This window comes from Caretta caretta, chromosome 3 (genome assembly GCF_965140235.1).
Source record: "Caretta caretta isolate rCarCar2 chromosome 3, rCarCar1.hap1, whole genome shotgun sequence".
NCBI lineage: Eukaryota > Metazoa > Chordata > Testudines > Cheloniidae > Caretta > Caretta caretta.
The window spans coordinates 64,018,162-64,045,901 of NC_134208.1; the positions used below are offsets into that span (position 1 = coordinate 64,018,162).

The 27,740-nt window shown below is 40.4% G+C and overlaps 1 long non-coding RNA gene across 1 annotated transcript in view; it reads right to left on the reverse strand.

The window, feature by feature from the left end:
* Positions 1-6,612: 6,612 nt before the first annotated feature.
* The window catches only part of LOC142071401 (uncharacterized), a 65,641-nt gene continuing 44,513 nt past the window's right edge, over positions 6,613-27,740 (reverse strand). The window contains exon 3 of the long non-coding RNA XR_012667433.1: positions 6,613-6,747. This is a non-coding gene — a long non-coding RNA (uncharacterized LOC142071401). The remainder of the gene's footprint in view (positions 6,748-27,740) is intronic.

Here is a 27,740-nt window from a genome sequence, read left to right on the forward strand (position 1 = left end):
TGTAGATCTGAAATACAGCATTCTCACCCCGACAAAGTTTCAGGTTTGTCTAATTTGGTTTGCCAGGGGAGTGGAAGAAAATGGAAGTTTCACTAGGATCCCTAAAGTGAGACTTCTACTACTGAAAATTTTGAAACTATCCATTCACTTAATATTTATCACAGAAATCCATCAGTCTTTAAAAAAAATCATGATCACACTGAATGAAATCACACAAGACAATCAAAAGCAAAGCAAAATAAGATTTCACTCCTTTTCAATGACAAATACATCTGACATGAAAAAACATTACAGAAACTGCAAGTATGTTTGATTTAAGAATCATTTGATTCTACCAAAATAGCAATGCTATTTTGTAAAAACAAAACAAAAAAACAAGATAGAAATCAAAGATGAAAGCAAGAGAAAAGACAAGTAAATTCCAGTTCTGAAGAGCCTGTAGCCGATGAAAATGAGTTGATACTTATTACACAGCTATTTGCTCTTGGCCAGAAAAATCTATCATCTTATTTGTTACCAAATACTTTGTATTTCTCTCATAGCCCCAATCTTTTCCCTTAGTCCTATCAGGAAGATGCAATGGGGTGCTGAGTTTGTTACATTGCTTCTATTTCAATGGTAACCGTCAGTGATGATATGAACAAAGGAGTATGACTTTTTCTGTAGGATCCAATAGGAAGGAGAGGTAGGGTAGTGAAAGGCTCTAATTTAAGCATGTATCTGTAATAATAGAGAAACACACTCTAAGCAAAATCCTAGCCCTAACATCCTGAGTAGCTAGACGGTATATTGCAGGGAGGCATGAGGGCCTTACAGATGAAAAGAATTTGAGTATGTTTGTCCTGTTTCCTTAAATCTGTAACAGGCAGCCAGGCAGGTTAGGGAGCTCTATAGTGAAGCAGAGGGAGACAGAATAACTTTAGGGATAATGCTCTTCATTATTCTAATAAAGTTTAATTGCTAACACACACTGGAGCAAAATGAGACCTAAACTGTCTTCCCAAAGGCAAGCTCTTTTTGAATTGTTTTTAACAGATTATCTGAATTGCCTTTAAATGTTTAGGATCAATGGCTTTATGATCTGTGTTACAAGAGAATGTCCTTGATTTGTGGTAGAATGCTAATGATGTCAAAGGGAGTTGTGCATGTTCTGAGGACCTAAAGCTGACCAGATACCCAATACTATCATGTTTCCACATAGGTATGGAACAAGGGATGCGGCAGTACCCTCTGGCTTGAAGTTGCTTCCATCACATGCAGGGTTTACAGTTTGGTTCAATGGCTCTCAGCACCCCCACTATATATATTGTTCCTGCACCCCTTTATTTCCAAGTCAACCGCTATTACAGTACATACCAGCAGCCCAGCAGCTATGCTTTTAGCACAGTAACTGCAGTAGCACACAGGAGTTTGGCTGGCCATAGTACATTGTTCCAGATGGCTGAGTCCAGGTGCACTCAAAAGGGAAAGAGAATGTTTGGCAAGAAAATGGGTGTGAGAGAAATTCACAAGGTATTCGCAAGGTCTTGGTAGTTTCAAACTTGTGATAGATCACAAAACACACGGACCTTTAAGAAACAGTAAAGGCACAGAGACAAGGTGCTGCGAAGATGCCAGAGACTGCCCATTCTGCACAGTGCCCATTCTGCTCCTTCAATTAAGGACAGGATTTGCTCCTGTAAAAAAGTAAAATTTCATTTGGTATAAGCTTTCCTTTTTTATTATTTTTTGTTTATTTGCTTGTTTGTTTTCAAATTGGCTCCAGAGTAGGAGTCTGCATAGGATGGGATTGCTTACTGAGCTCAAAGATCTAGCTGGCCAAAGGCCAACATTTTCAAAAACAGGTGCCTAATACTTAATTAAATGATTTTCAGAGGTGCACTATCACCTGCAAGACCCACTAACTTGATTGTACGTAGGATCTTTTGGGGAGGGGAGGGAATCAGGCAATTTATTTAGGTACCAAAGATTGTGTGGAAGTTCTGGTCAAAGATTCTAGAGAGACAAGGACAGCAGTTGAGCTACTTGAGATTTTTAGCTCAAAACTTTTCAATCCCCAAATAGCCTTTTTCTAAACCAAAAGCTCTTTTCCCCCCCTCAAATTTTCAGTCTTGACTTTTCCAGATATCCTCTCCCTCCCCCCAGTGTTTGTTTATTCGCTAGCAAAAAGGAATAGCATAAATCATGTCTAGGGATTTCTTCCAACACACACACACACTCAGAGGGTGTTTTTTTCTTTTTTGCCCCTCCAACTTTTCAAAAGCTCCTCAATTTTGGAAAACTTAGAGAGACAAAAGGAAAAATGAAAATAAGAAAAAAAAATGAAGTTGTGTGTGTTAGGGGAGACTCCAAGAAAAAGGGAAAAACTAACCCTGAACATCATTCATTGTATTGCACTCTGGGTAAAACAAAAGTGGAGATAGGAAGGACGAATGGGAAAAAGCACATGTTGCAATTTTTCAAAAATTTATTTCCGAATTTTCATGAAAAAAAGCAAAAATAGCTCTGTTTTGAACTCTGCAAAATTGAAACAATTTTGACATTTCAAAATTTAATCACAAGATTGTTTTTTCCCATGTTTTGTCCAGCTCCAGATATCACTTTTCTCTGTACTCTCCTTCCCAGTAAAATTGGTCAAATCAGTCTATTGTAGTAAGTCATAAACTGTGTGTTCTCTATAAACAAGAAAGCACTCTTAGTCAGGGCCCCATTTACTTTGTGGAACAATGGGGCCAAATTCTGTGGCAAAAACACCTAAATTCTGTTACAATGTTAATGTTTTGTATTTCAGTTATGTACCCTTCCTTTTCATTCCTCCCACACCCAAATACACACATGACATTGTCCCACAGCTCAAAATACCTACCTGATGTACAATTTGTCAATAATTATTTTCAGCAATTATTTTTGATGATGGATTTGGACTCGGACTTCAAGGCCAAAAGGGACCATTGTGATCATCTAGTCTGACCTCCTGCACATCTCAGACCACAGAACCTCATTCACTCACTCCTGAAATAGACACCTAACTTCTGCCTGAGATACTGAAGTCCTCAAATCATGATTTGAAGACTTCAAGTTACAGAGAATTCACCATTTACACTAGTTTAAATCTGCAAGTGACACATGCCCCTTGTTGCAAAGAAAGGCAAAACAACAAAACAAAACAAAAAACCCATCAACAACAAAAAGCACAGGATCTCTGCCAGTCTGACTTGGGGAAGATTCCCAGCTCAAAATATGGTGGTCAGTTAGACCCTGAGCATGTCAGCAAGACTCACTGGCCAGACATCTAGGAAAGAATTCACTGTAGTAACTCAGAGCCATCCCCATCTACTGTCTCTTCTCCGGCTATTGAAGATTTTTGCTACTAGGAGTACCAGATGAGCCACAGGCCATTGTAGACAATTTCATCCTCTCCATTTGTTCACAGTGCTCTCCAGATGGACCAGCTCTCTGTGATCCAGCTCACAATCTGTTTTTCCCAGCCTGTGTATGCAGGAGAAGTAATTGGAGCTGATCAACAATTGGAATTTCTGTCCTGGAGGGAAATTCCAATATTTCAAATATTGCTTTGTCCCAGATTGGAACAAAAAATTGAAATACTGAAATGTTTTCCTGGAACAGAAATTCTCATAATTTTTCATTCAGAAATGCTGAAACATTTTGTTTCAGTGTTTCTGATCAAAATACAATATTTCAACATTCCTGAATTGAAATATTTTGTTTTGCTTGTTGAAATGAATTCAAATATTTTGTTTTGGAATGGTTCAATGTTAATGTATCCTCCTGAGCTGATGCAGTGCCTTGTGGGGGGTTGTGCTTTGGGTGACTCAAGCCCCTGCAAGGACCAGACCCCTTCACTGGACTATATCTCCCATGATGCACTGTGGTCATGTAACTCCCATGATACACCATAGTGATTCAACCAGAAGTGAAATGTGGTGCATCATGGGAGATATAATCCAGGGAGAGAGTCTAGCCCAGACAGGAGAATAGGCCTATGAGATACCAGGGCAGCACAGGTGAACACGTATTAATGTCAAACTGACTCAAAACAAAAAAAAATATTTAGATTTTCCCGATGGTAAACATATTGTTTTTAAATCTAAATTTTCTATAAAAAGTAAATTTTGTGAAAAATACATTTTCTGTCAAAAAATTGACAAAATTGCCACCCAGCTCTACTTGTAATCAGGTTCAGCAGTTCATTTTTTTCAACTCCTAAGGTCTCAGCCTAGGTTCCCAGCCTGGACTTTTGGACCCTCTGTTCACTGGCTGGAAAATGGATCCTGTCTTAGATTCCCTTACCCACTTCTGCCTGATTCTATAGAACGGAGAAGGGAGCATGCATAATCCAATTAATTCCTCCTAGGGGAAGAGGTTGGAAGCAAGAGCTAATTGTAAGTCAGCGTGAGAAAGGCAGGACATGAAAACAAAATACTAAATGCCTGGCTGCTTCAAAATAAGGAATTCTGAAGCAAAAATCTGAATTCTGTGATATCTTGGGAAAACGTCAGATTCCATGGCTGTACAATCTTGTAGGCTGTAATACTTGGGTCTAATTTTGATTGTTGAGTTTAGTGTGTGGGTGCTGGGTGATGTTGGTGGCCTATGATACACAAAAGGCCATCCTTTCTGGCCTTAAACTTAAACTTTGTAGTCCATGAGGTTGTGTGTGAGATGACTAGATCACACCTCCCAGAGTCATTATTTCAGGCTCTTTGCAGACTCAGGTGGTATTGATTTACACTTGGTCCATATTTTTGGTGTTTTCTTCACATCCAGCTAGAAACTTAGTTTACATTTAAATGAAATCAGAATCCAGAGCACAATTCTGCAGTGAGGAGTTTATTCTGCAGCAAATTCCATGACCATGGAATTGCGGACAGCACTGGCCCTACACATAGTTCCCAGATGATCTAATGTCACCAAGGGGCTCAACTACTAGGATGATGGGCAGCAATACAAAAACCTAAGAGTGTGACTCACATCCAAAGTAAAAGTAATCAACAATGAAAAACAAGCTGAAGCAGCAGCTGTGTAACAAATGGTATAAAAATAATATAAACCAACTGCAAATGTACTGCATGTTGAAAAAACAAAGGCATTAAAAAAGACATGTTTCCAGTTTTCACTTGCTAGTTTTAAAGCTCCAGCCATCTGTAGCTGGTTTGTATTAATAGCAGGCTTATTTTACAATTCCCAATTAAATATAAAAAGGATGGTCTCCGCTAAAGATCAAAACTGCTGCCAGGCACAGCTGTTACTGCTCTCACAGGTCCTGAGAGCAGCCACGCCCTGCAACTGCAACTAACCTGTGCCGAGGAATATGAAGAGCACTCCTCAGTGCTGAACCAGTGACTTACTTATCTTTTCTGTGTCTGGCCCCTCCTCTTACAATATTGCTACTGAAAATAACCCACCTCAGAATAACCACGAACCCGATGGCTAGGGCACTCACCTGGAAATGAGAAGACCTGGGTCCAAATCCCTGCTCTAGTGGATTTGGAGCAGAGCATTGATACTAAGTCTCCTCCCATACCGCAGGTTGTGCCCTGACCCACTAGGCTATCACATCAGTCTCTATAACTCCCTGAATATTGAATTATTTCTGCAAAGTAGTATAGCTCCAACAGACGAGACTGAGAGATCCCCACCCCCAGAACACCCAACAGCCCAGTGGTGGTTGGAGCACTCACCTGGTTTGTCCTAATAGGGAATGGGAATGTTTTTGAAATCTTGAAAATATTCACTGGATAGGAAAGCCATCTCCCACCCTGGTCTAATTGAAAGGATTCTTATTTCTGCTGCCCTCTTCTGGTGACAGTTGCAAACAGGAGGGTTAAGTGAACTGTGTTTCCCTGCATCTCAGGCCCACCATGGGTATGTCTATCCTGTGTTTTAAAACCTGTGGCAACTAGTATCAGAGTCCAGGTCTACAGAGTGCTAAAAATAGCAGTGTAGATGTGGTGGTTGGGACTCAGAAGTCCAGGAAGAGGAGTGGGTTCAAACCCATCCGCCTTCCTGGGCTTCAGAGCCCAAGCTCCAGCCCGAACCCGAACTTCTACACCGCTGTTTTTTAGCATCATAGTGCAAGCCCTGCGAGACCAAGTCTGTAAATCCAGGTTCTGAGATCCATTGGCACGGGTTTTAAAATACAGTGTAGATGTACTCTATGAAGGCCCCTCCTTTGGAACCAGCTGTAGATTGGCAGGGGGTTTAAATCCAACCTACGGGTGGAGGTTTTAAGAGGCTCATGATGGGTTTTGTTTTTTGGTTGGGCCCACCGCAGCTCAGCTCCCCTGAAACAGCTGAAGGTTTTCCTTGTTACTTGTCCCACAATAAAAAATGTTATGCTGCTGAACTTTATCTATAAGGACATTTATGCCACGTTTGTCATTATGGCATAGGAGCACACCCATGTTATTTGACACTTAAAAGGAGGTTCCCAGTTGTTGTGGTCAAATTCTGTGTTTTATTTTCCTTGTTTAATAAAGTCTGCAAAAGTAAATGAACAAACAAGTCAAAAATAAAGAGAGAGGGAAATAAGCGTGTATAAAAACAGAAAGGTTCGGAGTGGCAAATATGCCAGTGTAACCCACCTATGCAGTGCATGCCTTTGTCCCCCTCTAGTAACTAGTCCACACAAGAAGTTAAGCAAGTGTAACAGCTTCCAGATAATGGAGTTTCTTCTTCATCTCAAGAGGGTTGTTTTCACACTGAGGGTCTTTTGTTCAAATCCTGCTGATAAATCCAAGTTACAATCATAATAAGTCACAGAATAATGTGGGACTCAAACACCAGTAAATCTACAAGGCTCAAGACAACTCCTATAGCAGCCTCTTCTTAGGCTGTCAGTGATGTTTGAACCTGAGATGGTCTCAGTGCTCAGAGTTTTAACCTCTACCATGTGAGTTGAAAGAGTTACTCCCAAAGATGGCAGTCACAATAGACATTTAGCTTTCTATCTTGCCTGGCCACTAGAGGAAGAGAGATTTATACTCTCCTAACATGGATTACACCAAAAAGGTAGGGACCGAAAATAATAGAGGAGCTTGTCTTCCATTCATCATCAGATTCCCTTTCAGCCACTGCTGCATTTAATGCAATAAGCTCAGGTGTCAAGCCCCCTACCCACCAACATTTGACTATTGGCAGAAGTCCAAAAGTTCCTCAGAACGCTTTTCTCTGCAATTAGATTTGTACTAAGATTCAGTTATGTTACAAATTGATACTTTAGACATTTAAAGTAGCAATACTTGAGCAATCCCTTAAGGGATGCTGAGGGGAAAAAATGGTTCTGGTAAAGATACAGAAAGCTAAAATGACTGACATTCCAGGGGGCAATTCAGGACAGTGAGGGGCTGCATCACCCCTGTCCTGCAAACTTGGGTGCCTCACAATGGTTTGCTGCTGTAGCTCCCATCTGGGCCACTCACAAGCAGGCAAACAGTATGTTCTACACTGCCCAGTCCTTTCCTGGGTAGTTCAGCTGTAGTAGGTCTATTGCCCCTCTGAAAGGATCAATATAAAACAGTTTGCTACCCTAAATGGAGTTACCCACACAGCTCACAACATGGAATTAGTTTTTTATTAAAGTATAAAACAAGTTCATATAACTATAAAGAGAAAGGTTTTAAATGAGTACCAGTAGAAGGCATTAAAGTCAGAAATGATTACTGCAAGAAAAATAAAGATAAAATGCTGCCTAGTGCTAAAACTTAACTAACTAGACATAATTCAAGATGAAGTCCCTTGCCGTATGTTCCCAGTAACATTGCTGACCAAATTCTCAGGCCAGGATCTGCTCCCAAAGTCCAAAGGCTGTTGCTTTTGTCTTAAGTGAAGGAAAGAGATGGACAGGGAGAGATAACTGGGGGTGGTTTTGCCCCTTAGTTTGACAGTTCAGTCACCCTTTGAAATGTATTTTGCTGATGGTTACCCCTAGATAAAGTTTATTCCTGCTGTGAGGATGGAGACAAGGGGTCTGGTGGTAAGAGAGGTTCCATGCTGTTGTTTGCTAAAATGTAAATTGATCTGTTCCTATTCCCTCTTCCTTGCCAAAGAATGGCCACTTGACAGATGATGGCCCATCAGCTTTGATGACAGCCAGCTAGAGGCATCGCCTTGACCTTTGTCTTTGAGAAACTGACTTACCCCTCCCCAAGATTTATCTGGTAAACAAACTTCAGCCACGATTTCAGCTCATGTTCACAACTTTACATATAATGTTGCTATGCACATTCTATCATGATATTATTGAGCAGTGAGTTATTAGTTTTCAAACAACATGTTGGAAGGTATATTTTGTACAAAGATTATGACGATAGTGTGTAGGGTATGAATACAGGGATGAATTCGGTCACAGCCCCTGACTGATGTCATTATCAAAGGAAATGCTTTTATGGATTATAAAATAAAGGTACTATCTGAAAGTTCTTTTAAGGCTACTAGAATTTTGGCTTTTTCTGAAACTCTTCATGAATCTCATCTAGAGTCTTCAGTACTTTTTTTGTTCTTAAATTCCATTTCTTGTTAGAAATTTTCTCTTTCCTTGAAAATGACTTTAAATAAACAAGCCTAATGTTTCTTGCTCCTGTAACAAGAAAAACTGATTATCTTTGCATCTCCATGGGGCAGGGAGAGTAACACATTGATTTGGAAACACAAGGGTAATGCTTAAGGAAGTATATTCCTTTGTGGACAGCTAGCTTCAATGGCTGGAACAGAGGTGGGACCATGGCCCCACAACTCCGCCTTCTTCTGGGGTGGTTTGTGCTGCCAGCCAGGCACAGTCATGCTCAGATGTGCGAAGACACTGGAGCTAGCTCCTGCAAGGACTCTTTGTGTACCTCCATGGGGAACAGGCACTACTTGATCTCACATTTTCTCTAACCAAATTGAAGCCTATGTGCCAGAGCACACACAATCCTGTTAAAATTCAGTTCCCTTCATTTTTCTTTTAGGTAAGCTCTCTTTAGAGTTTAGTGCTCAAAGTGTCTGATCTAAGACACCCTGTATTAAAGAATGGAAATACTCCCACTGACTTCAATGGGTTTTCAATCATACCCAAAATGATTAGAGGACTTGTTAGATATGTTTGTATAACTATATAATTCCAATTTAGTAAAGTTTTCAACCAATCTGAATATTTATAATGGAAAATGAATATGATTATGAAACAAACATACAAAAATCGGCAGTCAAATACAACAGTGAGTAAATCTGGCTGTCCATTTACCACCATCTCTCTGTGGAAGTAAACTCATCCTGAGGCAAACTTGGACTCTCATCATTTCAAAACCTCTTATTTGATAGGACTATGCAATTACTACTTCCTTCTTCTGCCCACTGAGAATTCTGAACCTGGGTTATAATTTAGCTGGATTTACCTTTGCAACAATCTGTTGCTGAATCCCACATTCCAGAGAGTCAGAGATGATGCCTTTGTTTCCCTGGGGAAATCTGTCAAAATGCAGTTAAAGGTTTGAGGAGAAGCTCAGTATCCCATCTAAAAGATGGAGGAGAAAATTGCTCCTCACAGAACTATGGTACACATCAGATATATGTTCAACACAGTCCTTAGATATTTGTGCTTTAATGCAGCTGTGCTTTTAAACTTGCACCCTGCAGAATGAATGGAAATGAACTACAACAAAATCATTTCTCTGTTTGCTTTGTAGTTCTCAGTCCTGTTGGTATGTTTGGTATGTTTGGTGTGTTTATTTCATACATCTCAGGAGTTATTTAGAAGAATAATACATGCATTTAAGAATCAAGACAAAATCGTTGGTTTTTCTTCTGCTATGATTAATTTCACTTTGTAGTAAGAGTGGCAGCCCAGTTTTCATTGGCGTTAATCCCACATATTTATCCCACCTGTCTGGAACCTTTTATCACTTTTTATTGCTTAGGAAGGGGCTAATGTTATTTTAATACAGCATGAAAACCTGCAAACACTGTGACCATTTTATATTTCAGTTTCCAACCAGCTGTCTTGGTGCTGATTTGCTTTGCTTATGTCCATCCAATCATTCCCTTCAGGTAGGAGCTGGTCAAAATTTTCCAAAATCAAATTCCAAAAAAAAAAAAAAAAAAAAAATCACCAAAAGGTGATAATTTTTTCATGAAAGACTTCCAGTTTTCTGCTTATTCTACCCTCACTTGAGCATTACAATGCTGTCATGAATGCTTATTAGCCTTTGACAAGGTGTACAGTCCCTGCAATAGTAGGGGGATAGGTTTCCTGCACATATATTGACTTGTAGTGGGAGAATGTATGTGATGGGGTGCACGACCCCATCCCTCAGTTGTTAGGGAAAGAGTTAACACCTCTGCCCTGGAAGCAGCTGTAGGTGTGCATAACTAGCTGAAGAGACAAGCAAAAAGGAGTCGAGTGATGGCAGCCTAATATAAAAGGGCTTTCTTTTTGTACAGTGGGAAAGAGCTGCAGGGAATTCTGGGAGGTTCTGTAGAATCCTATGTGAGATCTGTGTGATGTCAGAGAGAATCAAGCAGTAGCAGGAAGAAGAACATAAAAATGATCATCCTGGGTCAGACCAATGGTCCATCTAGCCTAGTATCCTGTCTTCCAGCAGGGTCAATTCCAGCTGCTTCACAGGGAATGAACAGAACAGGGCAATTATTGAGTCCTCCATCCCATGTCATCCAGTCCCAGCTTCTGGCATTTGGACGTTTAGGGACACCGAGAGCATGGGATCGCATCCCTCACCATCTTGACTAATAGCCACTGATGAACCTATCCTCCCTGAAATGATCTAATTCTTTTTTTGAGTCCAGTTACACTTTTAGCCTTCATATCTTGCCCTGGAAAAGAGTTCCATGGGTTGACTGTGTGTTGTGTGAAGAATTTCCTTATGTTTGTTTTAAATCAGCTGACTATTAACACAAGAACCAATGGCCATCTGATGAAATTATGGTAAGGGGCATATAACACTGCCCTTTTCACTTTCTCCACGCACCAGTCATGATTTTATAGACCTCTATCATATCCCCCCTTAGTCGTCTCTTTTCTAAGATGAACAGTCCCAATTATTTTAATCTCTCCTCATATGGAAGCTGTTCAATACACCTAATCATATTTGGTGCCCTTCTCTGTAACTTTTCCAATTCTAATATATTTTTTGAGATGGAGGTGACCAGAATTGCACACAGTATTCAAGGAGAGGGTGTACCATGGACTTAAATAATGGCATTATGATATTTCCTATCTCATTATCTATCCCTTTCCTAATGGTTGCTACCATTGTTAGCTTATTTGACTGCTGCTGCACATTGAGCAGCTGTTTTCAGAGAACTATCCACAATGACTCCGAGATCTCTTTCTCGAGTGGCAACAGCTAATTTAGACCTCATCTTTTTGTATATATAGTTGGGATTATGTTTACTAATGCGCATTTCCTTGCACTTGTCAACATTTCATGAATTTTCTTGCATTTATCAACAATTCATGTATTTCATCTGCAATTTTGTTGCCCAATTACCCAGTTTTGTGAGATCCATTTGTAACTCTTCACAGTCAGCTTTGGACTTAACTATCTTGAGTAATTTTGTATCATCTGCAAACTTTGCCACCTCATTGTTTAGACCCTTTCCCAAATCGTTTATGCATATGTTTAACAGCACTGGTCACTGTACAGATTCTTGGGGTCCCCATAATTTACCCCTCTCCATTGTGAAAACTGACCTCTTATTTCTACCCTTTGTTTCATGTCTTTTTACCAGTTACTGATCCATAAGAGGACCTTCCCTCTTATCCCATGACTGTTTACTTTGCTTAAGAGCTTTTGGTGTGCAACTTTGTCACAGGCTTTCTGAAAGTCCCAGTTTACGATAGTCAATTGGATCACACACATCCACATGTTTGTGGGCACCTTCTAAGAATTCTAATAGACTGGTGAGGCATGGTTTCCTTTTACAAAAGCCATACTGACTCTTCCCCAACAAACTGTGTTCTTCTGTGTCTGGTCAATCTATTCTTTACTATAGTTTCAGCCAATTTTCCTGATATTGGAGTTAGGCTTTCTAGCCTGTAATTGGCAGATTGCCTCTGGAGCCTTTTTTAAATAATCAACATTACATTAGCTATCCTCCAGTCATCTGGTACATAAGCTGATTTAAGTGCTAGCTTACGTACCACCGAAGTTTTGCAATTTCATATTTGCATTCCTTCAGAACTCTTGGGTGAATACCATCTGGTCCTGGTGATTTATTACTGTTTAATTTATCAATTTGTTCCAAAACCTCCTCTGCTGACACCTCAATCAATTCCTCAGCTTCGAGGGAGAAACTTGCACCACTTAGCTTCTGTGATGCACCAACAGAGAGGACTGAACCCAGAAAGCTAAATATTATTTGTGAAACTTTGCTGACCGGGAAAGGAACCGTTCGTCATTTGTTAAATTGTAATAAACCTGACCCCCAAAATGGAAACATTATTTGAAGCAGGTGGGGTGGAAGAGTCAGAGGGCAAGCAGAGATACGACTGGCCTGGAAACCAGGGACAGGGTAGTGAAGCTCTGTCATTGTACTTGTTATAGTGTTGGCATAGCCCTAAAGGCTTCAGCCACATCAGGGCCCTATTGTGCTAGAGTGATTGAAAGTCCCTCCTTCAAAAAGCTTACAAGTGTCAGAGACTCTTCACTCTTTAAGCTGATTATTGATGATAATGGTAAAGTAATAATATTTGACTCAACAACAAAAATAACACTTTTGCCTGGCAAAAAGTTTTTTGCTAGGCTGCCCTTAATTGCTTAAGACTGTCTTAATGACTCTAGCCATGTGCAGATTTTAAGGAAACCCAGAAACTTCCACCCATTGGCTAAAATGTTCTAAAAGTTAAAATGACTAGATGATGATTATCATCATTAGCATCCTCATCTGCTTTGCACTCTTAAACAAAAAATCTCTGTCTCCTGCGATGACTCCACAGTATGTCTGGATTATCACTATGTGAAATTCATCCCTCTGAAGAGGGACAATACAAGGGCCCCACACTATATAAACCCCAACTGCTTAGTCCTTATGCCGTGAAATTTCACTCCAGGGGCCAGATTCTAACACTCAGTATCACCTTATTCTGCAAACAGTTCCACTGACCTCAGTAGGGATTGTTCATGGAGTAAGGTGCTGTTCACCATAAGGGAATCATGGTCTGGTCTTGAGTTAATAACTCTCCCCTATGTACAGTTAACAACAAGGAATAGCTTTGCCTTAAAGAGTTTGTCTGGAAACTGACACAGGATCCCTTAATGAAATGTACATTCCTAATGATGTCTTTACTGAGGTCAAATTTCTCTTTTTTCCCCTTCCAATTGGCCATTTACTTCCAAACGTTAATGGATAATCCAGGAGATGCTTTTATATTCCACCATCAAGATTAAGTTTTATGCTTTCCCTGGAGTGCCCAGAGATTACAGGCTGTCACAGCGAAGTGTAGGGAGCTCAACCAGGCTTCTGTACTGAATGTTATTACATTGTTCCCATTAAGTAAAACAAACTTGCAAGGCCACAGAGTCACTATGACTCAGCTTTGATCAAGATGATCCTCATGTCATGAAGCAAATATTTTCCAGTCTCATGTCTGGAAACACGCTCTAATTAGTGCTCCCTCTCAAGCTATGAGGGAAAAAAAAACATTGTAGGCATTGACTCATTTCATACACTTTTTAATCAATTTCATCTTGATGAGCTGTAATCTAATGCACTTAAAAAAGCAGGAAAGCCCCCCCTTTGTTTTACCAACTAATGGGCTGGGACTTCAAAATGCTAAGTGCTCTCAGGTCCCACTGAAGTGATTGGGAGTGGCGAGTATTCAGCACCTTGCAGGATTTGACCCATTTAGCAATATCATTTTGTGCAAGTTAGACATAGAGGTTTACTATTTAATATTTATCTGACAGGTAGCACTCAGAGGCTCCAAGCAGGGGCCTCCACTGAGCTAGACTTTCTACACGACACATCCATGGTTCCTGTCTCAAAAGGGCTTATGCTCTAGGAAGCAGAGATATGGATTAGAGCAACAATGGCTACCAGAGCCCTCTGACACCATTTCTCAGTCTGCTCAGAGTTGGGGGTGCAGAGTGGGCTAGAAACTCCTGCTGAGACCAATGGGGAGGCTTCTGAAGGGATTGATCTGGAGAAGCAGTTTGCTTGGTTAATTATGAGCCAGAGCTGCTCAGCCCCCTGCTCCCAAGTGGGCAGAGACAGCCTGACAGAGGCAAAGAGACTATTGGTTTTAGTTTCAGTGTTGCGCTTTGAGTTTGGGAGCTGAGCGTGAAGCAGTGGAAATGCTCAGGGAGTTCTGACTGAGTCCCACTCCCCCCAATGGGGCTCTGAATTTCTGCAGGATTTAGTGCATGGCTAGACAGTCCCAGCCTTGAAGAGACCAGTGTACAGAATGGCAGATATCTGATCCAGCACTGGCTACTGAGAACCAGCTGAGAGCTCCACATGGCTCCAGACCAGGGAGCCAGGAGAAGAACCTGCTCCATCCAGGGTGAAGACACAGTTCAAGCTGACCAATGTTCACAGTGCTGCAGCACTCATCTCTGGACTCACCCTCAGTGTGCTCTCTGCCTGGGAAAGTGTCAGGGAGGGAGGTGGGGGTTGGAAAGAGGTGTGGGTGTTGGAGATGGGAAATTTGTTGTTTTAGTACTTAACGCTAACCCTTTCCTTCCCCAGATCTATTCCTGCTCCCAATAACATCCCCCTTTGTTATGTTGTTGTTTTGGGTGTGTCATTTCTTTGTTGGGGTTTGTATTGATGTACTTTATTGTTTCTTCTGTACTGGGTTTTATGGTCCTTGCCAACAGTGGTAGTATTATTCATTTTGCCAAGAGACAGCATGCCTTGTGTGAGGAGTCACCTTGCGGGGAGGCCCCAGGCATTAAAACAAAAAAACCTAGGACCCAACCGATGCAAGGAGGGGAAGAAGCCATTCCAATGAGCAAGCACAAGGAAGGAGACTTCAGCTTCCTAAAAAAAAACTAAAAAAAAAAAAAAACAACTATTCTCATCTGCCCCGCAAGGTAGCTGTTAACCGGCTGACTTCTTATAGTCATCTTGGTGGGTCTTGAAGAGAGATGGGAATGGCCCTATGGATCAGTTCAAGGTGAGCACTCCAACAATATAGGGCAGCATGTAACAAGGCACAGACCCAGTTGTGTGAGAAACTAACAAGCAGTCAGATGAAGATGGCATCATTGGTGGAGCAGAAGAATGAATGACTGTTATTCTGTTTGTAGCTAAAGCACAGCTGTCAGACAGGAGAGCAAACACAGCAGGTTACAAGCTTGTTTTGTTTCCTTTTCCCAGCCACATAACGGAAAGGCTAAGGAAAAAAATGATGAAATCTCTAAAATCATGCAAAAAAGCCCCCAAATCTAAGCCAGACACCCATGTGTACCTTAGCAAGAGTGTATTTGGGACACAGAATTTCAATGTTGGACAGTTATTTAATTATGCTTGTAGAGCATAACTCAAGCATCTTGTCAGTACCATTGATAACAGTACAGAAGCATCTATAACCATAGCATCATAGAACCTAAGTTGCCTTCTTTTAATGCACAATTTCTAGATATAGGAAAACATACACCTAGATAAATAAAAGTAGCAGAATTTATGTAAAATAATAATCTGACACTAACCTGGAACCAGGGTGGCAGCTGTAAACAATCTGGCTTTTTAATGGATGGTTTGTAGCTCTTTAAACACCCTTGAAACATTAAAACTAAGAATGAAACTATTATTTTCCATTAACTGTAAATCATGGAATTCTGTACTGAGCCAAATTTCATAAGAAACACCTTCCAAAATGAAAATAGTCAAGAGGGGTCTTACTATGGAAATTCGCCCCGAAGTGACAAAATGATCTTTCACTTCAAGGACGAATTAGTGTACCCCCACTATTGGATATGGGCAGTCTCAACGGATGGAACTTCACATCTAGGCTTCTGTAATACCAGCAATGTAGGCCTGGACCAGGACATTACATGTGGAATAGAAAAGGTATGCGAGCCATGAACATGGTTTAGAAAGTTGTGTGGTGTCTTGAGAGATTGCTACAGATATTCAAGTGAGTTCACCTTGCTGGAAGTGGTGCCATAGCAAGTTGTTCTCTTCGGGTCTTGGGCGAAATCCTGGCTCCATTATAATCAATGGGAGTTTTTCTATTGACTTCAATAGATTTCAGCTCTAGTCTGGAGTGAACAAGATCCAGTAGGTATGCTTCTCTCTTCATTCAAATGCTAAGGTTATGTCAGGTTCCCTTGAGATTACTGTCATTTTAAAGGATGTTTGTGTGCAGTCTGACACTATATCTACCCCAGGTCCCATTTACTTGTTTTAAAACTTAAGCCATTTGTCACAGAGTCCCCGGGCAATGATCTGGAACTGCACCCTACGTAGCCTCCTTTCTGTGAGTAGACTGTCTTCAGGGCAAAAAGCTCACACGGCTTCCATCTTCCTGGGTCTGACCTTGGAGCATTCGGTATCCTCTGCCCCTCCGTGCGCTTCCCACTGCGAGTCCGCCCAGGTGGGGTCCTGGGGAAGCCAGAGGGTCCTGCACCCTGACTTCACAGTCAGACGTGATTCTTAGCCAGCCAGTAAAACAGAGGTTTATTAGATGACAGGAATACGGTCTAAAACAGAGCTTGTAGGTACAGAGAACAGGACCCCTCAGCTGGGTCCGTTTTGGGGGGCAGTGAGTCAGACAACCACATCTGCACTTCACTCCACGTCCCCAGGCAGCCCCAACTGACTCATCCTCCACCCCCTCCTCCTCTCAGCTTTGTCCCTTTCCTGGGCCAGGAGGTCACCTGATTCCTTTGTTCTCCAACCCTTTAGCTATCACCTTGCAGCGGGGAAGGGCCCAGGCCATCAGTTGCCAGGAGACAGAGTGTCGGCCGTTTCTGTACACTGGCCCTTTGCTCTGCAACAATTACACCCCTCTTATCCCACCACCTAGAGACTTAAGAAATGCATAGGGGAAACTGAGGCACCAATACAGTATTCAGAGGAAACATTAAGAACAGTCATTTAATTCACAATAGGTGTTTTAGGCCTGTCACTGTGCTATATGTCTGTTCCCAGCTCAGTGCTGTTTTGATGTAGCCTCATAACGGTAACCTATGAAATTTCATGGAGGGCTGTGATGGTCTAGCCCTCTAGCTGCTAGACACCATTTAGAGGGTGTCAGTGCAATTACTGTGGGCATGTAAGGTAGTAGAGCTAATCCTTTTGGAGGAGAGCATCTTTAATTTATCTCCCATGAGCAACAAAGCTCTGACAGTAGTGTTGAGTATTTGGTTCTCTGAACCCACTGATCCGGGGAAGCCTACCTTATATGTACCAGCTACAAAGGTAGTGCATGTTGTTCTGGAGCATCTGAGGATGACTATTTGGTGATCCTAGTGTTCTAGCAGCGTGGATAAACTCTTCCTGCACATGCTATTTTCTTTTAATTCTCATAGTAAGTAATACTTTTTATCCTTGATTCAAATATAGAGCAAATTTATGATCTAATTTTGAGATGAGAGACCACCAAATAGCTCTCCCTTGAAAGTGCAAGATAGATGATATATCAGTTAAAAAAATACTACTGCATTTGGACAGACTTAAGTGACATGCAAAGGATATTGTATGATATCCTGGCCTCACTGAAGTTAATGGCAATTTTGCCACTGACTTCTGTGGGGCCAAGATTTCACCTTTTGTTTTCAAACTGGGCTTATGCCCTTTAATACTTTGTGATGAATAAAACGCCTGAAAATTCTCTCTTTTTAAAGTTTAACTCTGCCTAGTGTTGGCTTTTATTTAACCTTCAAAATATAAATTCTGATCTTTCCTGGTCAATATTAATTCTCAGACTTAAATGAAGGTGATTAATCATCAGTTTCCTTTTCCAACCAGTTTCCTTTTCCAACATGCTTGTCATTGAAATGAGGGGATTCAAAACATTTAAAAAACAGTCCGATTAAAAATCTCTGTCCCTCTCACCAAGTCAGCTTTCACTCTCGGTTCTTGTGATGCTATTATTTCACTAATTCTCCAGTCAGAGTCTTCCAAGCTACATGATAATAGAATGGAAAATGGAAAAAAAGCTGAATTAAAAATAATAAACTTCAGTCTTCTCATTATGTAATAAAGAATCAGAGAGTACTACAAGTCCAGGTTATTTTTCCCTTTTCAGCTTTAATTTATTAATAAAGCTCATATGATAATGAAATCATTGTTTGCGGTTTGCCATAACTCTAGGTTCTGAAGAGTACCTCATTCTCTCTATTCAGATAGTCTACGTAATAAGAATTGCATTTGCTGATATTATTTTGAAAACTGACTCACTATTCAATTTCATCCCTGTAAAGCTGTGGATATTCCCTGTACTGCCCCCTGAGGGGCATTTTGATGCTGCAGGTGTGCCCCACCTTAATTTGCCTTGCTTGGGGTGGCAATTAGTTTGTTTTAACAGCCCAAGAGAAAGGCCAACCCACCACACATACTCCCCAACGAAATACTATATCCTGCTGTAATCAGACTTCAGAAAAGACTAATTACAAAAAAACAAGCCATAAGGACCTCACATCAGAATCCTGGTTCAACTCTCAAACTTAAAATCCATAAAACAAAGCCTTTGGCTAGACTGGTCTCTTAGAGCTTGAAAGAAAACAACCCACACCACAGCCTGCATGACTTCCTTTCCCCCCCTCTCACTCAGCTTCCTGTTCCTGTTTACATAGCCTGTTTCTAAGTTGATTACACCCCAAGCTGTCTCAGCTGTTGGCTCCAGCCTGTTCCTTAAAGGGGCATTACACTTCTTCAGAACCCCATTCATGTACCTTTCTCTGCATTTTTCTGTGGAAATTCAAATAACTGTTTTCTGTTTGTACAAAACTGTGTCTAAGCACTGCTGATATTCATACAAATAGCCATACAGGCAAACGAACAAATTTATTTGCTACAGATCAATTCACTGTTCATCATTCAGCATTCTCCTAGTTTCAAGTCATCCAATCAGGGCAAAGGAATTAAGCCATATGACTTACAGTAGATGACCACTCACACACAAATACATCATAGTGGTCAATTTCCAGATAACTTCTTGGACTTGACAATTTCTTGGACAAATGATCCAATGAACAAGCATGCATGATTGATGAACAATCAAGATCAGTTCCTGAAAACTCTGAAGCTCAAAAACTTGTTCCCCACACCTTCCCCGAACAGAAGTTGGTCCAATAAAAGATATTGCATTACCTACCTTATTTCTTGAGAGATACAAGGATTGTTATAACTAAGTGCCTGAATAAGGAAATGTATGTACTTGGCCATTGGCCAGGATTCTTGGACAACCATTCACCATTAAGTTTTACAAGTAATTAAACATGAAACACACAATGTGGACATGTACATCACTGATTTTAACCTGCTCCTACTCCCCCACCCTAAAAGAAAATAACAACCACCACAGAGCTCATGCAATACCACGGTGAATGCAGGAACAGCACTTTTGAAAGCAAAAATCTGTGTTTGGTAAGGATTCCTGGAATAAATCGACTCCATGATGCTGATTTCTTTTTGCTTACTGGTTAATAGGGTTTTTATATAGCAGTGTGCATTCATGCTGGGGCTGGGAGATTACAGCTGAATACAACGAACAGCACCAAAATCTACACCTATGGAATAGCTAATACTTTGTGAGACTCACTCAGCAGGACAACATCTTTAAAATAGCCATATCTGATGGGAAGATTAGAATGTCAAGGCTCTTTAAAAATCATTTAACCAGATTCTCCTCAGTAATTTGGAGAGTAAGGAGTGAGGGTCATCTTTGAGATGAGAATTTAGAGTCAGGAGTAGAGTATAATGCTTTGTAAGACTACAAACTGAGATTGCAGGAGCAAGCATAAAGCTAAATCTTTTTTTAGTGCTAGGAGAGCTGTGATGTGTTTGAGGATGCTGAATGAATCATGTTCAGCCTCATGATTCAGAGAGGCCTGGAAAGAGACCCTGTTTTGAATGTTTTTTTTAAATATATAAATAAGAGCTTGTTTTTAATATGCAGTTAATTTTGTTATATGTAAGTTATAGGGTGCTATCCCTTTGGTTTAATGCAGAGTTGTAATATGCAGGCATGAGTAGATTTTGTACTGTGCTAGGCAGTGAGGCAGGTGGAATCTATTCCTCTGTGTTAGTTTCTTTTTAATGCTATTTTTATTATCTTTTTTTAGTAACGAATGGTATGGTCAAATCTAATGGGAACCATTCCCTCTATACAGCAACATGAACGAGCTTGAGTGAACAGCCGAAAAAGAGAAGTCAGTAAGCTCTGGAACGCTGCATATTGATGATCAGGGATCCCAGTTTTCTGTGATAACTTCCCCCCCCCCCCAATTTCTCTGATAAAATACCATTAAAAATACCATTTTTCTTGATTAAAATGAAATACTTTAGTTTCCCTAGTCACAATATATATAGTTATCAGTTGAACATAATGTTTTATTGATATATTTACAATTTTTAAGCAAGTTCAAAGCCTACCAGTGCCATCAGTTATTATAATAAAGTAAAATTTATAGAATTGCAATTTGTATTTCTTACATATACCAAACACTTCTCCGTCGGTATTATCAGAAAACTGTTGTTTTTTTTAAAGGCACAAAAAAGAAAGCTCCGGCTGTCAGCCCTGCGCCTCGTGTGGCGGGGCTCTTGCTGTAAGCTGAAATTGTATTAAAATATGTAGAATCTGTTTGTCCCACACAAGGTTGTGCTTAGGTTTATGTGGCCCTCCTGTGTAATAAGGTTGGACACCACTGGAATAAGTGACACTGGTACTTTCAGTAACGTTTATTTAATAGTTAATACGTTTTTATTTTTCATAAAATGTAAAAACTAAAGATTCTCTGTAAAAATCCAAATTCCAAGGTTTTCCATGGCAGACATATTGCCAGGATCCTCGTCAATGATACAATATTTGAAATTTTTTATGTGCATTTGCATTCTGGGCACAGTTCCTGATTTCAGATTACTTTCCTTTTAGCTCTAATGTGGCAAACTATCTGAAAAACAGTGATCTCCTGCTATTGTGTGCATCCATCCACCCAGCCACACAATATAGTTTGATCAAAATTAATTGAACATACAATTTAAAAATAATTGACGAGATGCTTTACAAAAAATACGTAACACTGGCTTACTAAAATAAGGTAAATTACTAAATTCCAATAACTTTACCAGTGTGTGTGGAATGACCCCATTCATAGTTTTATTTTAAAATTATCCCACACCAAGGCACTGGAGGGCACAGCACATTAATTTAAAGCTGAGCTAAGGTGGCCATTACAGAAGCAGCATTAAAAGCATAATCTCAATTGAAAACCCTTTCAATTTCTCGAAGTGAAGTTGAATTGGAATTCACTAGCTCTGGCCCCCTTCCCCATGGTTTGTTGCTGGACCATATCTAAAAACAGATGGCACCTAGTTTCTTCAAGTTTAAATGTGGCAAACGTTTCATAACAAAAGCTCAGATTAGTTGATCCCGTGACATTTCTGCCATTTGAGGCTGGCATTTAGTGGTAACATTGGGAAAGATTTTGGTGCCGCTGATTGCTAACCAGATCGGTAGCACAGATTCAGTTGCAAGACTCCTCTGAACTGAAAAAAGCCTTATCAGCCCATCTCTAATTTTTTACCTTCGACATGAGCATATTTTGATTCTTAAGTTCTCTTAACATCCATTCCAGTTGTGGCCAGAAAACTCCTGCTTTGTTGTGATGCTACATCATACTGTGCAGTCACAACCCACCACAAAAGCCCAATAGAGCATGGAGCCAATTCAGCTCCTATTTTTAGGCATAGGTAAGTCCAAGTTATTATGACTAATATGGACAACGCTGAATAATTTTGGATACTTGAGGAAATTTTTGCTATAGTTAATATCCGTAAGAGATAAGAAAATATTGATCTGTTTTGGACAACAAGTTTCATACTCCTGTGGTTTGGATAATGGAGGTGTAACCAGTGAAAAGAAATGAACCCCAGATATCTCACAATGCTCTGTATCTCCCTCTTGCATAACTCTGAAATAATGAAGGATAGGGAGATGGCATAGAGACACGTAGCATGGAATAATCTTTTGTTTCCATTTGTGGGAACTGTGTGGGAAAATCTACCACTTTTCTTAAACTGTAAGAATGAAGCCAAAAAAAATTAATCAAAAACCATTTTTTTTTTTGCTTCTGAAAAACATAACTCTAGTTCTGTTCAGACTAAAATTGGGCCAGGTCCCTTTAGACGCTATTCCATATGTTCAACAATTCTCAATAGGCCAACTGCCTCTCTGTATTTATACAGATGCTGCTATTTGGGGAAAACCAGTTGAGCCTCACAAGTGAATTCTGAGTGCTTTTAAAATTTAAAGAGAGCCTTGTCTCTAGTGTAATTTGTGGGGACTAAAATCACCTGGAAGGATTTAAATCCATTTTTATTTCATTATCTTGGCTCAAAGCTAATTTTGGCTGCTTGCTGGGTAGGGTTGGGCGAATAATCTGTAATAAATAATGCATTCATTGAATTTTGTCACTTTTTCTATTCATGAATTTTCTGAGCAGAGTGAGATTTTCTTGAATTGGCCATTTCAAAATATGTCCATTTCTTCAGCAAATACTTCTTGCTTTGAAGATCATTCAAAAACAATTCATTACAAATTTTCAAAATACACGTTAAATCACATGGCATTATTTCTATTCCCTGATTGGTAATACAGGTTGTTGAACCATAGGTTGTTCAACCAACAAAGCATGAATTGTATGTTGAAATGTGAATTTTACAATTACGGATTCATTTTTGTTTCATATCTGAGCTTAAAATTTGCTTTATGAGTGTTCCTGCTAGTGAAACTGTATTTTCTAGAATATTCACAGAAGATAAACACACGGGACTGGAACAGCCAAATAAGTTAATTTAAAAAAAAAAAGTAAAATATTAATGGCATTGGGAAGGGATATTTTTAGTAAATAGTGTACAAATGACATGGAGAGTGGCTACAACAGAACAAACCTGAGATCCAGTTTTTAATCGTGGGTCCCTAATATTACAACTTCTTTAAGGTATGGTTGTGACTGCACTTTAATAAAACCATGTTCTTAGATTAGCACCAGAAGGCTCTACAAGCTACAAAGATAAAAGACCCAATTCTCTATCCCAGGATGGCTGCTTCATGTAGATTCAGAGGTGCCACGTAGGGGGATTCCCCTGGCTCCATGCCATGCCTTCCTGGTCCCCCAGCATAGAGCTGGTCTCAGGAGCAGGCATGGCCAGAGCTGTGATCTGCTGATCCCTAACCAATGTAATGGCCCCAAGTTATAGAAGTCTTGAGGCTTGTTCAAAGTGATAACATTTGCAGGAGGAGACATGAAGATAGCATAGGACAATATTTTGCCAATATCCCTCCCTCTCCCCGCTACATGCTCCAGTTCTTGTACCGAGCACAGCTTGGCTGGACCCAAGAATTGGGGCCACAGGAACGGACAGCAGTCATATGAGAGCCAAGAAAACAAAGGTGTCTTCTGCTGCATAAGGTCTGTGCAAAGCTCACAACCCAGGGGAAATTTAAAAAATTCCCACAGAAATAACCCATGTACTGCACACCAAATGCCCAGGGGAGACAAAAAGTCACACCGTTCCAGATTTGGCTATTCAGAGTAGCTCCTCCAGCTACTCAGTGTCTGGAGGTAGAACAGATTCACAGTGAACAGACACATTAGTATTTAGACAGTGTGCAGCAGGGAGGAACAACTTGGTAAATAACTTTGACTGTTTTTAATTTAGCCAAGAATTATGATGATAATTCTTTGTGGATAGCTTAGTTTCTGTGAATCAGCACAGACCCAACAACAGAGGTTGTGGTTTTCACCAGTCTTGTTCATCTGGTCTAAAGATGGATGTTTTTTTAAAAGGAAAAATCTGAGTGATTTTTAGGAAAGCCTTGCACATATATTTTTTTCTAAAAGAAAATATATAAATTAAAGCCCCATATGCCCATTACCCTGATTCTTATTTCTGGCCAGGGTAACTCAGCACAACAATTGGGTGGTGAGGAGAGAAGCAAACAAAGATGGCTTCTTTATACTTAGAGCCCAGGGAAGGGTCCCGTTCTACATTATACTCTATTGCAACAGCTGTTCAAAGACTGTTGTAGGAGCCTTGAACAGCTGTAGTGCACTCTAGCTTCTCCCTTCCTCCTCAGACATGCCTCTTCCCAACTCCAGCCACACCCCTGCAAACGGGGCTGCAGGGGAGAGAGTCAGCACAGAATCATTATGCAAATTCTACAACACTGGAGAATCTCTCCTATGCTGGAGGTATTCCCCAGGATGGCAATCTGTTGTCTTTACATCCCCTATCCACTGGCAGAGTTGGTATATAGGGTCCGTGACAGAACCAGCAAATGGGTCAACTTTTTTTTTATTATTATTAAATAAATGTTACAATTTCAATATTTCTGTAGCAGACACTGGCTTGGAGTTTATTGCATAGTGCTACCACATTATCAGGAAGTAACATAACAGGGCGAAAGGACAGTGACTGCACTTCACTGAATGGGAATGTTTAGACAAGTTTGAATATGTATCGAAATACTTTTTTCTAAGCATACTGTAAATACTGCCTGGGATTTTAAAAGTAAGACCAACGATGTCAAAGTACTTCATTGTACATTCTCATGGGATGTGGAATGTTCTGAATTTGACAGTATCACCCATTCACCCTTTCCACTCCATATTTGGACGTATCAATTCATTTATTTTGCCAAGCAGTGGAATTACTTCTGAACATGTTCAGATCAGTATAATTAAAATAATAAGATACCTTCAAACCACTTCACAGAGTAGGTAAGCATCATTACACTAATTTAACATTTGAGGAAACTGATTCATAATGAGTTAACATTTTTTGCCAAAGGCCATACAGCAAATCCACTGCAGAGCCAAAAATAGGACCCTTCTCTTCTAATTTAGTCCAATGACCTATGTTGCCTCTACCTATAGAAGAGACTGAATTTGACTGTTACTTCAGTAGGAGAAAGTGAAAGACATGTCTTTGCAAATACTGGTGCTACAAATCAAGGAAAGACGTTTATTGAGGTGAACATGGTCTTTTCCTTTCTGAGGTCAATTGATTGAGGAGTTCACTCTCACTCACCTACCATCCATAGACATGACAATACTGCTTTTGCAAGGGATCTGGCAAAGAATGTTTCTTCTCTACAGTTTATTGTCCCTGCTGTACTCTGAATGAAGATGTGACATTTCTAGCACTGGCAGCAATATCAATTGTGCCTGCTTTCCCTGTTTACAGGGAGATTTAAGAATACATTGGTGACATTTGATGGACAACATCTATCAGAAAGTAGGTGAAAGTGAAATGAAGCCAAGCCCTGAATGCTGTGTCATTTCAGCTTACACCCTGAATGCCCCCACATTCTGAACACTGAGAATTTGGCCCAGGCGCACCCCTAATAAAAAGACATGTGGGTTACAATGCACCGATTCTGATTTTAGATCATACTTGGCTCATGGAAGGTGAGCAGGATTTGGAAAAACCCTTAGGTGACCTCTTCGTTGGGTCCAATCTCTGCAGAATATTGCGTGATGGAGAAACGACTGATCAGTCTGGCTCAAAACCTTTTTTAACTTGGAACTTTGTGGTAGCTCAGCAATGTGACTTTTGTGTTCATTGACAGTCACTTTGAGCTCCAATACTGCAGGCCCCTGTTGCTCGCCGTTCCTGTGATCAATGTTTGGAGGTGTAACAATGAAACTAAAGTAGAGTGGACCTGGGGGAATCGCATCATACAAGTTTAGTTGTTAAATTCAGGTCACTGATGCAGCCTCCCTGGCTCAGTTCAGTTGCTTTTCCAGGACATAAGGATGGCAAATTCTGCAGTTATGCTAATTAAATGTTTAGCTAGGATGTAGTGTGCTACAGTCCTCCTCCCCCCCCCCGTTCCCTCTATCAAAATGTGAATTTATCAGTGGGAGGCAGATTGAAATGTTTAAACTTGTAAATCCAAACAGCTTTCAGGGCACACTTCCCTTCTCGCCCATACTGCAGCCAAGACTTCACTATGAAAGCAATCAGCATTCTGATTAACTTTAGGTAAGCTGTGAAATAAATGTTTTGGTAGGATCTTAAAAGATTCTTTGCCTTATTTAATTTGTCTTTCATCACTATTTTCAGTAGATCTCTTAGGCACCTCTCTGGATCAGCGTTATTTGGAAACTAAAAACACATCAGAGGTCAGCACAGCCTAGCCCGCTGGGTAAAGAATGAAGTCCACAAAGGTGGTCATTGTAAACCGTGATGATATGCCAGTGTCTGTTACTGAACTAACAGGGTCACAATTTCCCCTAGTGTCTGTTCATGAAATACTAAACTCATCGGTACTGCAAGGCATGCAGCAAGGGAACAAGCAAGCCTTTAAGGCACCCAAACCCTCATCACAGAACAAGAATTAATCTCATACATTTAGGTGAAATCCCTCTGGTAAGACAGCCTGATCTGTGGTCGTCTTTGGCTGAAGCCAATTTAGATGCATTTATTTTACTGTGGGAACAGTAGCTTCTAAGACTTAAATGAGCAAATGGAATAGACTAAAGTGTAATATTTCGGAACAAGTGTTTGAGCAACATTTTAGTCCTGTGCATTTTTTCTATTGCTTCCATTTTCTGTTGCCCTTTCACAAGGGAGACAGTGGAAGCAATGTGCAAGGAATCCTGGTGTTCAGAGATTTATTTTCAAGACAACAGCACATGAAGAACAAATTCCTAGTGGTTTCACCATTTATATTTGGTAAGAGTTCCTAGAATTTCATACTCTTGCTGAAGATTTCTGCTTCTCACCAAATGCTTGGCATTTGCACACACGTCAGTTAACAAATCACTACACTGAATTTTTATTTTTCTCTAAATGCATATTAAAGCATTCCAGACTGGGCTATAAAAGCTGCCTTATTTAAATTCAGCATAGTGTTCATTTATTCCAATTACTTATAAAAGAAGCATTTCCCGTTGTTTTTCTTCTGTGAAGATATAAGGCCCATATCACAGTCTGGCAATGATCATTCCAAACCCACCATATAGATCCCTTGGGGAAGTGGTTAAAATGGACTCCGCTGGCTCAGAAAGATAGCAGCTTAATTTTTCCCTGTCCACTTCCCCCACCATTAAGGGATTTGGGATAGACTTTCTAAACAGGGTTTATGGGAGTGGTGTTCAAACTTTCAGTCACCCACCCCCACTAGTAACAGAATCTGTCTGTGCACCCACCCTCCCATCCATTACTGCACAGCCAAGGCTTCCTCAGCAGTGGAGCTTGGGCTGAGGGTGGAGCCGGGGCAGAAATGGGTATGGGGGACCACTGGTGCAGGGTGTGAACAGGAGCAGTTCTGAGGTGGGAGCCTTAGAAGCTACCAAGCCTGGGGAGGAGGCGGCTTGAGTTGAACTTTTTAATATTAATTTCATCCATTTTTTACTTTATACTGTGTGTGGATTTTATTTGAGAGCTGGTTGTGAACAGCACCTGTCCACAGGCCAGTCCTGCAAATACATATGAACCCAAGTGACTTAATTCAGGAATAGTGCCACAGAGACCAATAGCATTGATCACATGAGTAAAATCACATCTGAGTAGGATCAAGCCCAGAAGATGTAACAGGTCCA